Here is a 14,930-nt window from a genome sequence, read left to right as displayed (position 1 = left end):
CATTGTTACAACCATTCATTGTTGAAAACGCGGAACACGATATCTCAGTCAGTATTTCACCAATTGATCTCAAATCACGCAGACGTATGTACTAGTACAATATCTAGTGCATTATCCGTGCAAAATTTTGATTTCCTAAATATTTCCATTGTTGTGAGCACTTCATTGTTGAAAACGCTGGACACGATATCTCAGTCAATAATCCACCAATCGATGTCAAATCACGCAGACGTATGTACTAATACAACATCTAGTGCATTATCCGAGCAAAATTTTGATTTCCTAATTATTTCCATTGTTGTGAGCACTCCATTGTTGAAAATGCGGAACACGAAATCTCAGTCAGTAACTCACAAAAAGATCTCAAATCACGCAGATGTATGTACTAGTACAACATCTAGTGCATTATCCGCGCAAAATTTTGATTTCCTAAATATTTCCATTGTTGTGAGCACTCCATTGTTGAAACCGCAGAACATGACATCTCAGTCAGTAACTCACAAACAGATCTCAAATCACGCAGACGTATGTACTAATACCACATCTAGTGCATTATCCGAGCAAAATTTTGATTTCCTAATTATTTCCATTGTTGTAAGCACTCAATTGTTGAAAACGCTGGACACGATATCTCCGTCAACAATCCACCAATGGATGTCAAATCACGCATACGTATGTACAAGTACAACATCTAGTGCCTTATCCGAGACAAATTTTGATTTCCTAATTATTTCCATTGTTGTGAGCACTCCATTGTTGAAAACGCTGGACACGCTATCTCCGTCAGTATTTCACCTATGGATCTCAAATCACGCAGACGTATGTACCAATACCACATCTAGTGCATTATCCGAGGAAAATTTTGATTTCCTAATTATTTCCATTGTTGTAAGCACTCCATTGTTGAAAACGCTGGGCACGATATCTCAGTCAATAATCCACCAATGGATGTCAAATCACGCAGACGTATGTACTAGTACAACATCTAGTGCATTATCCGAACAACATTTTGATTTCCTAATTATTTCCATTGTTGTGAGCACTCCATTGTTGAAAACGCTGGGCACGATATCTCCCGTCAGTAATTCACCTATGGATCTCAAATCACGCAGACGTATGTACTAATCAACATCTAGTGCATTATCCGAGAAAAATTTTGATTTCCTAATTATTTCCATTGGTGTGAGCACTCCATTGTTGAAAACGCGGAACACGACATCTCAGTCAGTAACTCACAAACAGATCTCAAATCACGTAGACGTATATGCTAATACATTATCTAGTGCATTATCCGAGCAAAATTTTGATTTCCTAATTATTTCCATTGTCGTGAGCACTCCATTGTTGAAAACGCGGAACACGACATCTCAGTCAGTAACTCACAAAAAGATCTCAAATCACGCAGATGTATGTACTAGTAAAACATCTAGTGCCTTATCCGAGCAAAATTTTGATTTTCTAATTTCCATTGTTGTGAGCATTTAATTGTTGAAAACGCTGGACACGATATCTCAGTCAATAATCCACCAATGGATGTCAAATCACGCAGAAGGATGTACTAGTACAACATCTAGTGCATTATCCGAGCAAAATTTCGATTTAGTCATTATTTCCATTCTTACAACCATTCATTTTGAAAACGCGGAACACGACATTTCAATCAGTAATTCACCAATCCATGTCAAATCACGCTGACGTATGCACTAGTACAATATGTAGTTCATTATCCTTGCAAAAATTTAATATCCTCTTTATTACCATTGTTGTGAGCACTCCTTTGTTGAAAACGCTGGACACGATATCTCGGTCACTAATTGACAAATGGATCTCAAATCACGCAGACGTATGTACTAATTCATCATCTAGTGCACTATCGGTGCAAAATTTTGATTTCCTAATTATTTCTATTGTTGTGAGCACTCCATTGTTGAAAAATCTGGACCCGATATCTCGGTCAGTAATTCACCAATGGATCTCAAATCACGCAGACGTATGTACTAATACAACGTCTAGTGCATTATCCGGCAAACTTTTGATTTCATAATTATTTCCATTGTTGTGAGCACTCCATTGTTGAAAACGCTGGGCACGATATCTCGGTCAATAATTCAACAGTGGATCTCAAATCACGCAAACATATTTACTAATATATCGTCTAGTGCATTATCCGTGCTTAATTTTGATTTCCTTATTATTTCCATTGTTGTGAGCACTCCATTGTTGAAAAGGCTGGACACTATATCTCAGTCACTAACTCACAAAAAGATCTCAAATCACGCAGACGTACATACTAGTACAATATCTAGTGCGTTATCCGTGAAAAATTTTGACTTCCTAATTATTTCCATTGTTGTGAGCACTCAACTGTTGAAAACGCTGGACACGATATCTCAGTTAGTAATTCACCAATGGATCTCAAATCACGCAGAAGTATGTACTAATACAACAACTAGCGCATTATCCGAGCAAAATTTCGATTTAGTCATTATTTCCATTCTTACAACCATTCATTTTGAAAACGCGGAACACGACATTTCAATCAGTAATTCACCAATCCATGTCAAATCACGCTGACGTATGTACTAGTACAATATGTAGTTCATTATCCTTGCAAAAATTTAATATCCTGTTTATTACCATTGTTGTGAGCACTCTTTTGTTGAAAACGCTGGACACGATATCTCGGTCACTAATTGACAAATGGATCTCAAATCACGCAGACGTATGTACTAATTCATCGTCTAGTGCACTATCGGTGCAAAATTTTGATTTCCTAATTATTTCTATTGTTGTGAGCACTCCATTGTTGAAAAATCTGGACCCGATATCTCGGTCAGTAATTCACCAATGGATCTCAAATCACGCAGACGTATGTACTAATACAACGTCTAGTGCATTATCCGGCAAACTTTTGATTTCATAATTATTTCCATTGTTGTGAGCACTCCATTGTTGAAAACGCTGGGCACGATATCTCGGTCAATAATTCAACAGTGGATCTCAAATCACGCAAACATATTTACTAATATATCGTCTAGTGCATTATCCGTGCATAATTTTGATTTCCTTATTATTTCCATTGTTGTGAGCACTCCATTGTTGAAAAGGCTGGACACTATATCTCGGTCAGTAATTCATCAAGAAATCTCAAATCACGGAAACATATCAATAACTGACAATACCTAGCGTTGGAGGTACTTCAGAACCAAGTTCGCTGAGTGCAAAGGCTACTAGGTATCGTGTATTTACTTTTTATTTTTACCTACTTTTTCGGTGTCCCGTTCATTTTTGTCTTCTAATTTTCTTTCTGTTTTTTAGTCAAGTCCAGGCAAAGGACAGAAAGAAAACAAAACCATTTCTAAACTGTAGTCAATACTTTTTATTTTACTTTTTTTACGACGTTCAGAGGGTTCACCCCCTGTCGTTTTTAGAAAGGCTAGTGTGAAACCATCATTTGTAAAGTCTTTTTCTTCTTCTTCTTTTCTGACCTGTGTTTTCCTCCCTTCTGTGCGTCAAATACCCAGTGGACGTGAAGCAAAAAATAAGGCAGCAGACAGTTTTCTTTTTTCTTTCTTTTCTTTTTTTCTTTTTTTTTCTTTTTTCTTTTTTTTGAAAAGTTGTTCTGGGTTGTTCTGCTGAAACTGTTGTGTCCGCTATAAATAGGAAAATTTCAAACTATCGGAAATTGAAAATCAATGCCATGAGTGTTGCCACACTCCATAATTTCGTAATTAGGAAGGAAAAATATTTAATTTGATGTGAAATAATCTAATGTAACTGAACCGGGTCAATGATTGCAACGTCACTTTTGTCTCCAAAACACGAATCCCAATTTCGATGCGACATTTTGTTGCAGTAAACATGATTTGAGTCCCTGTTCGATGCGCTCTTTTTCACGCTATACATTATTCGTGTGCCTGTTCGCGGCGCCATTTTTCACGGTTAGCTTTACCGTTAGCTTTACTGGAGTCGAACCTCGGTTCAGCTGAAAACGCTACAGATGAGAAGGATTCGTCCGCTGGGCCACCTGAATATTACTCCCCCTTCTACTTCACTCCTAGACCAACCCCTCAGTATCTGTGAATGCTACGTAGCTTGGTGTAGTCCTGTTTCCTTGGTCATTTGCAATAATTTCTACCTTCCCATGCTGGAAGATTCCAACACAGGAATATTCAGTCACAAGATGTTGTAGTGTGTGGAACGTGAGAAAACTATCATCGAGTTTTGTCTGTAATACATACCAAAGAGAATAAACATGGCAAAAGCACCAGCTGTAGGCATCGATCTTGGGACCACATATTCCTGTGTTGGAGTCTTCCAGAATGGGAAGGTAGAAATTATTGCAAATGACCAAGGAAACAGGACTATACCAAGCTACGTAGCATTCACAGATACTGAGGGGTTGGTCTAGGAGTGAAGTAGGAGGGGGAGTAATATTCAGGCGGCCCAGCGGACGAATTCTCGCATCTGTAGCGTTTTCAGCTGAACCGAGGTTCGACTCCAGTCGGACTCAAACCCCGGTAAAGCTTGGCGCTGCGAACAGGCACACGAATAATGTATAGCGTGAAATTCTACTAGTACAACATTTAGTGCATTATCCGTGCAGAATTTTGATTTCCTAATTATTTCCATTGTTGTGAGCACTCCATTGTTGAAAATGCTGGACACTATATCTCAGTCAGTAATTCACCTGTGGATGTGAAATCACGCAGACATATGTACTAATACAACTTCTAGTGCATTATCCTCGCAAAATTTTTATTTCCTTATTATTTCCAGTGTTGTGAGCACTTCATTGTTGAAAACACTGGACACGATATCTCAGTCAGTAATTCACCAATGGATGTGAAATCAAGCAGACATATGTACTAATGCAACGTCTAGTGCATTATCCGTGCAAAAATTTGATTTCGTTATTATTTATATTGTTGTGAGCACTCCATTGTTGAAAACGCTGAACACTAGATCTCCGTCAGTAATTCATCAATGGATCTCAAATCACGCAGACATATGTACTAATACAACTTCTAGTGCATTATCCGCGCAAAATTTTGATTTCCTTATTATTTCCAGTGTTGTGAGCACTCCATTGTTGAAAATGCTGGACACGTTATCTCGGTCAGTAATTCACCAATGGATCACAAATCACGCAGGCATATGTACTAATACATCATCTAGTGCATTATCCGTTGAAAATTTTGATTTCCTTATTATTTCAATTGTTGTGAGAAATCCATTGTTGAAAACGCTGGACGCGATATCTCGGTCAGTAATTCATCAAGGGATCTCAAATCACACAGACATATCTACTAGTACAACATTTAGTGCATTTTCTGTGGAGAATTTTGATTTCCTAATTATTTCCATTGTTGAGAGCACCCCATTGTTGAAAACGCTGGACACTATATCTCAGTCAGTAATTCACCAATGGATGTCAAATCACGTAGACGTATGTACTAGTTCCATATGAAATTTTGATTTCCGCATTATTTCCATTGCTGTTTTCATTTCATTGTTTACAATATGATGCAGGATATCTCCGTTGTAATTTTTTCAATTAGTGTTAAGTCATGCACACTAGTGCAATATTTATTGCATGATGTATGAGAAAATTGCCATTTCGTATTTTTTCCATTGTTGTGAGGATTCTATTAGTAAAAAGGAGGCTACGATATAAAATGTTGGCACACTACACACGTCCATTGACTGCTACAACATCTAGTGCATGGTTCATACGAAATTGCGATTACTTCATTATTACCATTTTTAGAAGCTTCTATAGTTGAAAAATGAACTATATTATTTTTGTTGGCAATTTGTTGAAAGTTACCGTACTTACGCGCTTATCCTACTAGAATATCTATTGCATTATTGATACGGGTTTGTGAAGTTCATTTTTGTATACACTTCATATTGAAAGCGAAAACCATGCTCGTTTACTACACTATCTGGTGCATGCAGTGGCGTAGGGAAAGGAGGCTCAGCGGCGCCGCCCCCTCAAAGATTTCCGATTATGTACTCTGATGCTTGTAATTGTTTATATTTTTTTATGTTGGTTATTTTTGTGTATATCCGGTACTAAGAACCCACACAGACACACAAAAACATCCTAGATACGCTGCTGAGTGCATGATCCACATGGAATTTCGATTACCTCATTGTGGGACATGGACACATTCAATAATATAAAAACAGTATAAAAATCTACACAAGTTGTATAGGAGTCATTCCTCGCACTTACCATCAAGTAAAATATAATATGACGCTAGTGTCTGCAAACAGTTGTTTGACCTGTTTTCAACAAATTGTCTTTTACTGTTATCGAGATGTTCTGTTCATAGCTTGCAAACAGTGGGAGTTCACAGAAGTCGCATGGGCCTGTCTGGGAATGAAACTTCCTTCTTTGTCGAGGGATGTCACAGCTGGTGGGCTGTTTTTAGGAGAAACAGGTCAAGACACTGTCTGCCATGTGTTTGTTCCGAGGAAGTTTAGTACATTTACTCATTTTTCACGTCTACGGCAATCTGAAAATCCTTTTTTCTTTTATAATTTCTTCATTCGACAAGTAAATAGTGAAGTGTAGAGAACATACAGAAGTGAGTTATTATTATTTTAAAAATCTGCTCACCTTTGAAATAATAGCGTTACGGAGGCTTTGTTTGAATTATTCATGTCCCCTCGCTCAAATGTCTTCGAAGCCACACCCACCTCCCAACCGAAAATACGGTTTAGACTTCCGAATTATGCTATTCGTAAGCATGGGTATTATAGAATGACTATCCGTCCACCTGTCAACAGGTATCAGAGCAAGAACCGTAAGAAATATCGATAAGCGGTCTCAGCAATAGGTTTCAACTTCTTTGTTCATTCTCTATTCAAACCGGAAGCGGTAGAAATTAACAATTTCCGATTTCAAATTTGATCGACATAGAACAGAAATGGTAACATAGCAAGAAGCGGTTTTGTAGAATTGATTCTTCGTCTCAAGAAAAGATAAAATTTCACTCGCATCTCCCTACCAGTGTTTCTTCCAGACATGTTTTATGGGGAACTCTGCCCCTCCCGGAACTCTGAGAGTGCCCCCCGGACGAAACCAAAATAATACGTCTATAATATAATAATAAATAAAATAGTACCAGAAGTGCCCCCCGGAACATTTTTTCTGAAAGAACGACAGCTCCCTACGACAACCGTAAATAGTAATATATTACCAATTTCTTCCGTTTTCTATTGACTAAAGAGCAAAACTTGTTACGAGACAACGGCAAACAGTTTATTTTTGCCTTTGATTCAGTATCCCAGCAGTAGATATCAACTTCTCCATTAACCCTCTGCTCAAATTGTAAATGGTAATAAATAAATAAATAAATAAATAATAACCTTTTCCGGCTTCAGTATTGGTCGTCATAGTGCAAAAACGGAAAGAAAGAAGCTTTTTTTATTTATTTATTTATTTTTTTTTTGGAATGTACTCATTGTTGCAAGAATAGGTTCTCCTAAGGTAAACTCTATTCAACAAGTAGTTTTAGAAATTGTCATTTATGGTCCCCCATTTCATCGCTATAGAACAGAAACGGTAAAATAGCTAAAAGCATTGTTTGGGAACCGATTCCATGTCCCAATAGTTTATTCGACTTTCACGCATATTCTTTTACTCAAACCGGAAGTGCAAGATAGCGGGTAAGTAATTGCGATTTGATTTGAATACAGAGTCGGAGGAACAGGTTCTATCTTTTATCTTATCACTCTGGTTACTCGGTGTTTTTGCAGAATCAGTGTACAGCGTTGCCAAGTTTACTCATTCACGTTCTGAAGAAGTGTCTTAGCAGCTAAATGTCAACGAGTAATTCACCTCAATTTCCTCCTCTTTCGCGTGAAAGGAAAACAAATCGAATGTACATCTAAGAAAGAGGTGCGACTCGGAATAGAGTTTGCCTTTGTCTGTCATCAATGAGCAAATATCTTTCCCTCGTGACGTTTGCTTCCATGGAATCAATTTCCAAACGAAGGATCAATTTCTCAACATGTATTACAAGTATCGGCGTTTCTCAGCGTATAATAAAAGATATCGGAATGCTTCAGGTGCAGTACAGATTTTCCAAAAACCTACATCTCTCATTCTGCAAAACGGGAATGTACACTCATTGCGTATTTTCTGTTCTTCGAAACATGGCAACACTGAACGTTGAAAACCAGTTGGAATTCCTATCTGCGAAACAGGATTCTGCCAAACGAGAACACGAGGATCATTCTATTGAAAACAAAAGTTATAGATGTACTACTTCCGGTTTTATTATTGAATTCCCATAGTTCGGAAGCTACTTATTGTAGTTTTTCACTTTGAAAGGAAACTCACTTGTTTCTTAAATGAAAATATTGTTCAAACGTTTCTACATGTGATATTCAAATAATATTACATTAAATATGCCTACCAACTATTTTTTTTTTTTTTTTGAAAAATGTAAACTGTTTCGTGGTGGAAAATTTAGATATAACTTTTTAAGAATTGTAAAGTTTTATGTTGTTTATTTTTCACCTTTTAAAATCTTATTTGAGGCAGACGGGTATACTATAATATGTAAAAAAAGAAATATGAAGAAATGCACAGCAGAATGCATGAGTTTCCCATAGTTACATGGGTGTATTTGGTACTCCTACAACGTTTCCTTCTACGATTTGAGATTATCCCTCCTATCAAGAAATTGTATCTTCTGACTTCATCTTACTCGAGGATCCAGCAACTCTGGTAAAATATAACACATATAAAATGTTTGTAATTTTGGAAACACTTTATTCAAAAAATGATAATCTCTTCGGATACGTTCAATGGATAGTCCAATTGGTGTCGAAACAGCAAAGTCACACTACTGTCCAAAGGCGCCCATCCTGGGGGCCCGGGCCCCCAAACCTCATGTAGGTCCCCTATTATATTTGTAAAATATACAATATTTTGGCGTAAATTTGAGTGCAATTTGTATTAAAATCTTCATATATAGAAAAAATATACCTTCTGCATCTGAATACCTCCCCCCAATTTACGGAGAAACCGGCAACCTAGCCACTGTCTACCTGTCACTCGTAACTATCCCTGAATTTGATAGTAATAATTATGGTTACTTTCCAGTTTCAGCTCCTTTGTGAGAGAGTCTATATGTGTAAGTAAAACTTCTTCAATTTTGTAGCCGCTTCTGTTGGGGTATAATCACGAGCTGGGGGTATAATCACGAGCTGAACTTGGACACTTCACTTCCAACAATCCATCGTCGTGGATAAGCCCATCAGGACTGGCAGCTAACCAAGGACAGAGACTGTGAACTACCAGTCCGCATGGCGTGCACATATATAAAATGGAAGAAAAAAAATAATAAAAAGTGCTCAAAACCAATGAAAAGCAGGGTTTATTTTTGAAACTTTTCTTACGCTTCCCGCCAAACATGGCGCTTCACGGCTGGTCTGTCGACCTCACTCCTATGTACGGAGGGCGCCGTCGTATACTCTCGTTCCGGGTGCTAATTTTCCACGCACGACAATAAGTAGAACTTCATCGCCACCGCAAGATTTTATTCTAGACCAATTTGGATGATTTTCCCCGCTTAGAGAAATTGAGATGGAACTAGCATTTGAATTGATCGATCTATTCCAAAGATTTTTGTACAACAAAATCTAACGTTGGGATTGTACTTTTCCTTCTGGTTACAACAAATGTCACGTTTTGAAAACAAAAGGAAAGAAAGAAAAAGGGTAATCTAAGGTTCATGATCTTGGAGAAAAGAACAACTTTAGGTATACTTGGATCTCATATTAATTTTCTTGGTATCGATAAGACACTATGATCTGCTTAGTTCTAGAACACTGAAAGTACGAAATTGTTATTGCCACAGTAATTTTACTAACGATTTTCCCCTCACATAGAAGAGTTTATATAGCCAAATGAACAGAGTTTTATTGTATTTTAATTTATTTTCTTTACGGATAAGTTTATTTATTACTTTTGTTAAATTTTGTACATACAGGTTGCAATTATGACTCAAATTGCGTCGTTGTGAATTTTAGAAGAGGGATGCAACGAAAAAGGTCGAAATATTAAACTCATAAAGTAAAAGAGTATACTTTATACAATAGGATATTTTATCAGAAATATTGAGTAAGTTTCAGTGGCATATTTAGGATTTTGTTTAGGAAACGTAGGGCTATGCCCAATATGTCAATAAGCACTTTCAATTTTTCCTTATGGGTGCCAGCAAATTTTAACGATTTTCGGGCCGGGGAGGGGACTGGAGCCCGATAGCCCTCCAAATACGCCAGTGGTAAGTTTACGAGTTGGTAGTTGGTACTACTATTTTGAATAAGGTATGTAAGGATAATTTGGAGGTTGACATTACATACAACGCTTTCTTGAATAATAATAATAATAATAATAATAATAATAATAATAATAATAATAATAATAATAATAATAATAATAATAATAATAATACAAACCTTGGGTAATGTATTTTATGTAGTTAACATAGGTGGGAAGAAGGAGACTCATACGAGAATAAAATGGAAAGCTTATTTGTAGTAAAAGTAAAAACTATTGGTTATTTCATATGAATACAAGAATTGCGTTCCAGCAATGCTTTCTGAATCTCCCCTTGACGAGTTTTCTGGCTACGCCACTGGCTGGAGCCTTTCATGTGCTTCGGTCCTTTGCTACTCTAGTCATTTTTACATAAGAATTGCACATATACGTAGGTATAACTCTGTGTAATGTGATTTACGTTGAAAGATGAGCGTTTTGCTATTAGTTTTTATATTGAATAAGTCTATATGCATTGAAAATTTTCCTATGACCCGTGTTACATATAGAGCCAATAACATCTGATTTGTAGTGTAAATCATCGCAAGAGAACGATGTTTACAGACAGAGAGGCTACACATCGAGCAGAGGGTTTATAATGGACAAGAATTTTTGTTTACCACCATTCTCTGCACAGGGACAAGATCTGTGACTCCAGGGGGTAAGGCCGGATGAGTTTTGACCTGCACCCTTGCTGTGTTTGCTGTATTTGTGTGAGTTACACGAAGTGCCACTACGTGGCGCATTCGTCCATCAACAAAATTCTCCAGATGCGTGAGTGCCTATTGAAGGACCTTAAACAACAGTACTTAGAATGTGTTGTCAAGTAAATATACATTGCAATTTTTTCATCTGGTATATTCTCTATTAACTTTCAGGTGTCTTTTGTTTGATGTGTATTTAATTTATCTACTCATGTTCTTTGTTATATATATATTTCGGAAATTTTGTTTAATCTTATTAGTGTTCATTATACTTTACTTTTTTTATACATCACAGTTCTTATTTTAATAGATACTTAAGTGAAACTCATGTCGAAATTTTATTTTGTAATCTAAGCTTATATCAAGTTCGTAGCTTATAACATATAATTTTGTATCTGATCGAAACATTTAGATGTACCGTTTTTTAACTTGTTTATTTTGTATTTACTTTGTAATTCTCCATTGTATATTCTTTGCATATTTGTAACCATTTTTGGCTTAGGCTGTGATCACTACTATCAAGAAATTCACACTCAAATCCAAATTCAAGTTTATTATTATTATTATTATTGGGGATTTTCTTCATGTTTTTGTTATGAAAGTTTCAGTACTTTTGTTGATGTTGGTTAATATTTAAAAAAAAAACTCATTATATAGTTCACTACTCTCTATTCTCAACAGTTACTCGCTAATTGATCATCTGCATCTTTTATATAACCAGTTATTTGTGTTTTACTTATAATACATTCAATATTCTTATATTTTCTGCTGCTATTAATTGTCTCCTATGTGCTCCATACTTTTCCTACTATCCAGCACATTGATGTTGTATTCTCAAACCTTAGTCAACAGCTATTCTTATAATTGCTAAGTTGATCATTCTTCTTCATATATAGTCAATACATTTCATGCGCGTGCAAGGCCATTGAACATATGTTTATCTGTATGTTTTCACGTTAAGCGTGGTAGATACCGTTCCAATCTCAGCATGAGTTCATGTGGTGTGCATCCCACCTTGTGATGTAAGTCCAAAAGGGACATTAAACTCAAAATCAGATAAAAATCCGATTTCATGTTTAATTGTATTCATTGTCTCATGTGAGCGGCTCCGTAAGGCGACAGTAAGAGCTGCTTTTGGTGAAATTAATTACTAATTGAAATGTTTTCAGATTTGTCCAGAAAAGAGTATTCGAACAGTTTTAATTCGGAAATATATCTGCATTGGGAGGGGAAGTTTGCTTAGTATGTAGAATGATGCGCATTGTATGGGAATGTATATATTCTAGTGCACCCAAAAATTTGAAAATACTACCCACCGCTGTCCTCATTCAAGACACTCATATATCTGCGTTGCTAAACAGAATAATAATTCCGAATCGAGTTAATACATGCACATCCATGTGTTTTCCTTAGACTTTGCTTCCGTTGTGGTTGATGGTTTTCTTCAAGTTCCTTCATTTTGGGGATATTAAGAGTTGTAATTTGTTTTCCTTTCATCTATCTGAATGCGGTTCATATCCAGTTCATTCATTCACTTTCACTGTAAGATTAACAATTCTAAAAATATAAAGAACAAACTGCGGAGAAAATATTCTCTATTAAAACTGAACTCCTCTTTCCAAATTGAGATAAGATTATAGTAGAAATATCAAACTGATTCTACAATTGAATCCGGTTACTGATGTTTTCATTTAAGTCACGTGCTCAGCGTGAAAATAAATGAAAGCGAACATATGTTATTAAAATTAGTTTATCTAACATTTATATTCTTAGAAGAAACATAATATTTCACACTGCAAACTTTTATGATTAGTGTAGATGCCAATGTGAGTTTGAGAGAGAACAAAAATCTGTATACTAATTTTTACTGTTTTCTTTTCTACTAACAATTCCTTAATCACATTTAATTTTTATTCGATTATAGACATATCTCCACAAATGTGCTGGCAGTTTTCTTTATTTTATACAAGAAAATTATATAAATAATCTGCTGTTTCGAAACTAAGCTATATTAATGAAAATTATAATATCTAAAATCTCTCTTTACTTAGTTTCTAGAGTAATATAAGTGTATTTTTCTTAAAGTGTCGTTTTCATGGGCATGAAGGCTAGTTTGTAGTTCTTCTTTAGGCAAATGCACGGTGTGGCAAACTGATTAAAGGGATAAATATATTGGGAGATTTATCACAATGTTAATTGTTACATTAAAATATTACTAAAATAAATTCAATGTATGTAAAGTTAATCGTTATATCAGAAGTCAGTTTATATTTATTGATTTATTTTACCATATATCCTACATTCTCTACTTTAAAGAATTTCCAAATCTTGATACTGTGGTTATTCATTTATAAAGGTATTCTCATTCAAAGTCAAAACGTCAATGGCCAGGGTAATCGGATAGGATATAGAATCTGCTGCATGGCACCCATCTCCTGGGAGTGCTGCATATTTCGTTAGGATATAGCCTGCACCATTCTCGCTGACAAAGAGGATGACCTAGAAATGTGGTTTAATACATTATTATATTATAATGTAATACAATGTATACAATGTAATACAATGTATTTATAATATACATTATTATATTATAAATAAAATATATTATTTATCGAACATTATATTATAACATAAACAAGTGGTACAAAATATGTTCTAATTCTCAATGGAATTTGCAATGTGTTTAATGTTACTTATTTCAATAGGTAACAGTTAAATGTACTCTACATAATACATATCGTTTCTTGATGTTTTTAGACTGATCTATGACATGTATTTCTCTTCGTACAAAACTTTCCACTTAGTATTGCAAATTTTTGCAATGTACTATTCTTACCAATGTTGTATATGGACTAACTTTATTAACCGAAAACATGACATCTGCCATGAATACAACGTACTTGTAGATAATTTATTATACTTGAAAATTATTAATATTTTGCTTTTTCAGATCAGTTTGTCATACTGATTCAATTTATATGCCGTTGTTTATAATACTAGAAATGTAATTTAAACTTTTTATTTAACCAAATAAAGTTGTATAAATTTTAAGATGAATATTTGAACATCAAATAGCGTAGAAAATATAATTATTTCTATTTTAAGATCATATTTTACTAACAATGATATAAGTTCATACTCTATGAGTTCTTCCTGGTGCTTTCACACTGAACACTTTATGTAGTAATGTATACTTTTGGTTCATACTAGAGCACAAGCAACGAGCTGTTGATGTTCTTTTCATTCTTTTATGACATAATTACACATTGACTTAGGAGCCTTCCGATGGATTCTTAGCATTTAGGCCATTATTATCATAAGTTTCTCTCCCTTCAACAACATTCATGTAGAGTGGTTAAACATTTTTGAGTGTCGGTCACGTGTACTCGACGCGGCGTACAACTTAAAATTCCTTTGACTGCGTCGCGTCGGGCAGGCTGTCTGTCACATTCCCAATTTGCACATTTATTATTCAATTAAATACCTCACGGGTTTAATGATTTTTTTCTTTTATGTTGCTATTCTAGCCTGGTATGTAGAAAATATTGAAACATTAGTTTTGACTGTTTCACCAAGAATTTAATGTTGATACGAAGAAACCTTTCTCTTTTAGCTTGCAAGAATTATATTGTGTTATATATAAAATTGTAATATGCCTAACGAAAAAAAACTCAGTAAAAACGCGTAAATTGTTTGTATCTCCACAGGATGTAGCCAGCCCAAAAAACGTAGGGTGGCCGGGTACAACTTTGGGGAGGCCGGTCAAACCATATTATAGTTCATCACTATATTATAAAGTTCATTTTCAAGCCTCTCTTGAAACTTTTAACACCAGTTGAAAATTCGGGGACCTGATCTAACAGCGCGTCATTTATAATGTCTGT

Source organism: Thermobia domestica, chromosome 9 (genome assembly GCF_964235325.1).
Source record: "Thermobia domestica chromosome 9, izTheDome1.hap1.1, whole genome shotgun sequence".
NCBI classification, from domain to species: Eukaryota; Metazoa; Arthropoda; class Insecta; order Zygentoma; family Lepismatidae; genus Thermobia; species Thermobia domestica.
This window is presented reverse-complemented; position numbering follows the sequence as displayed.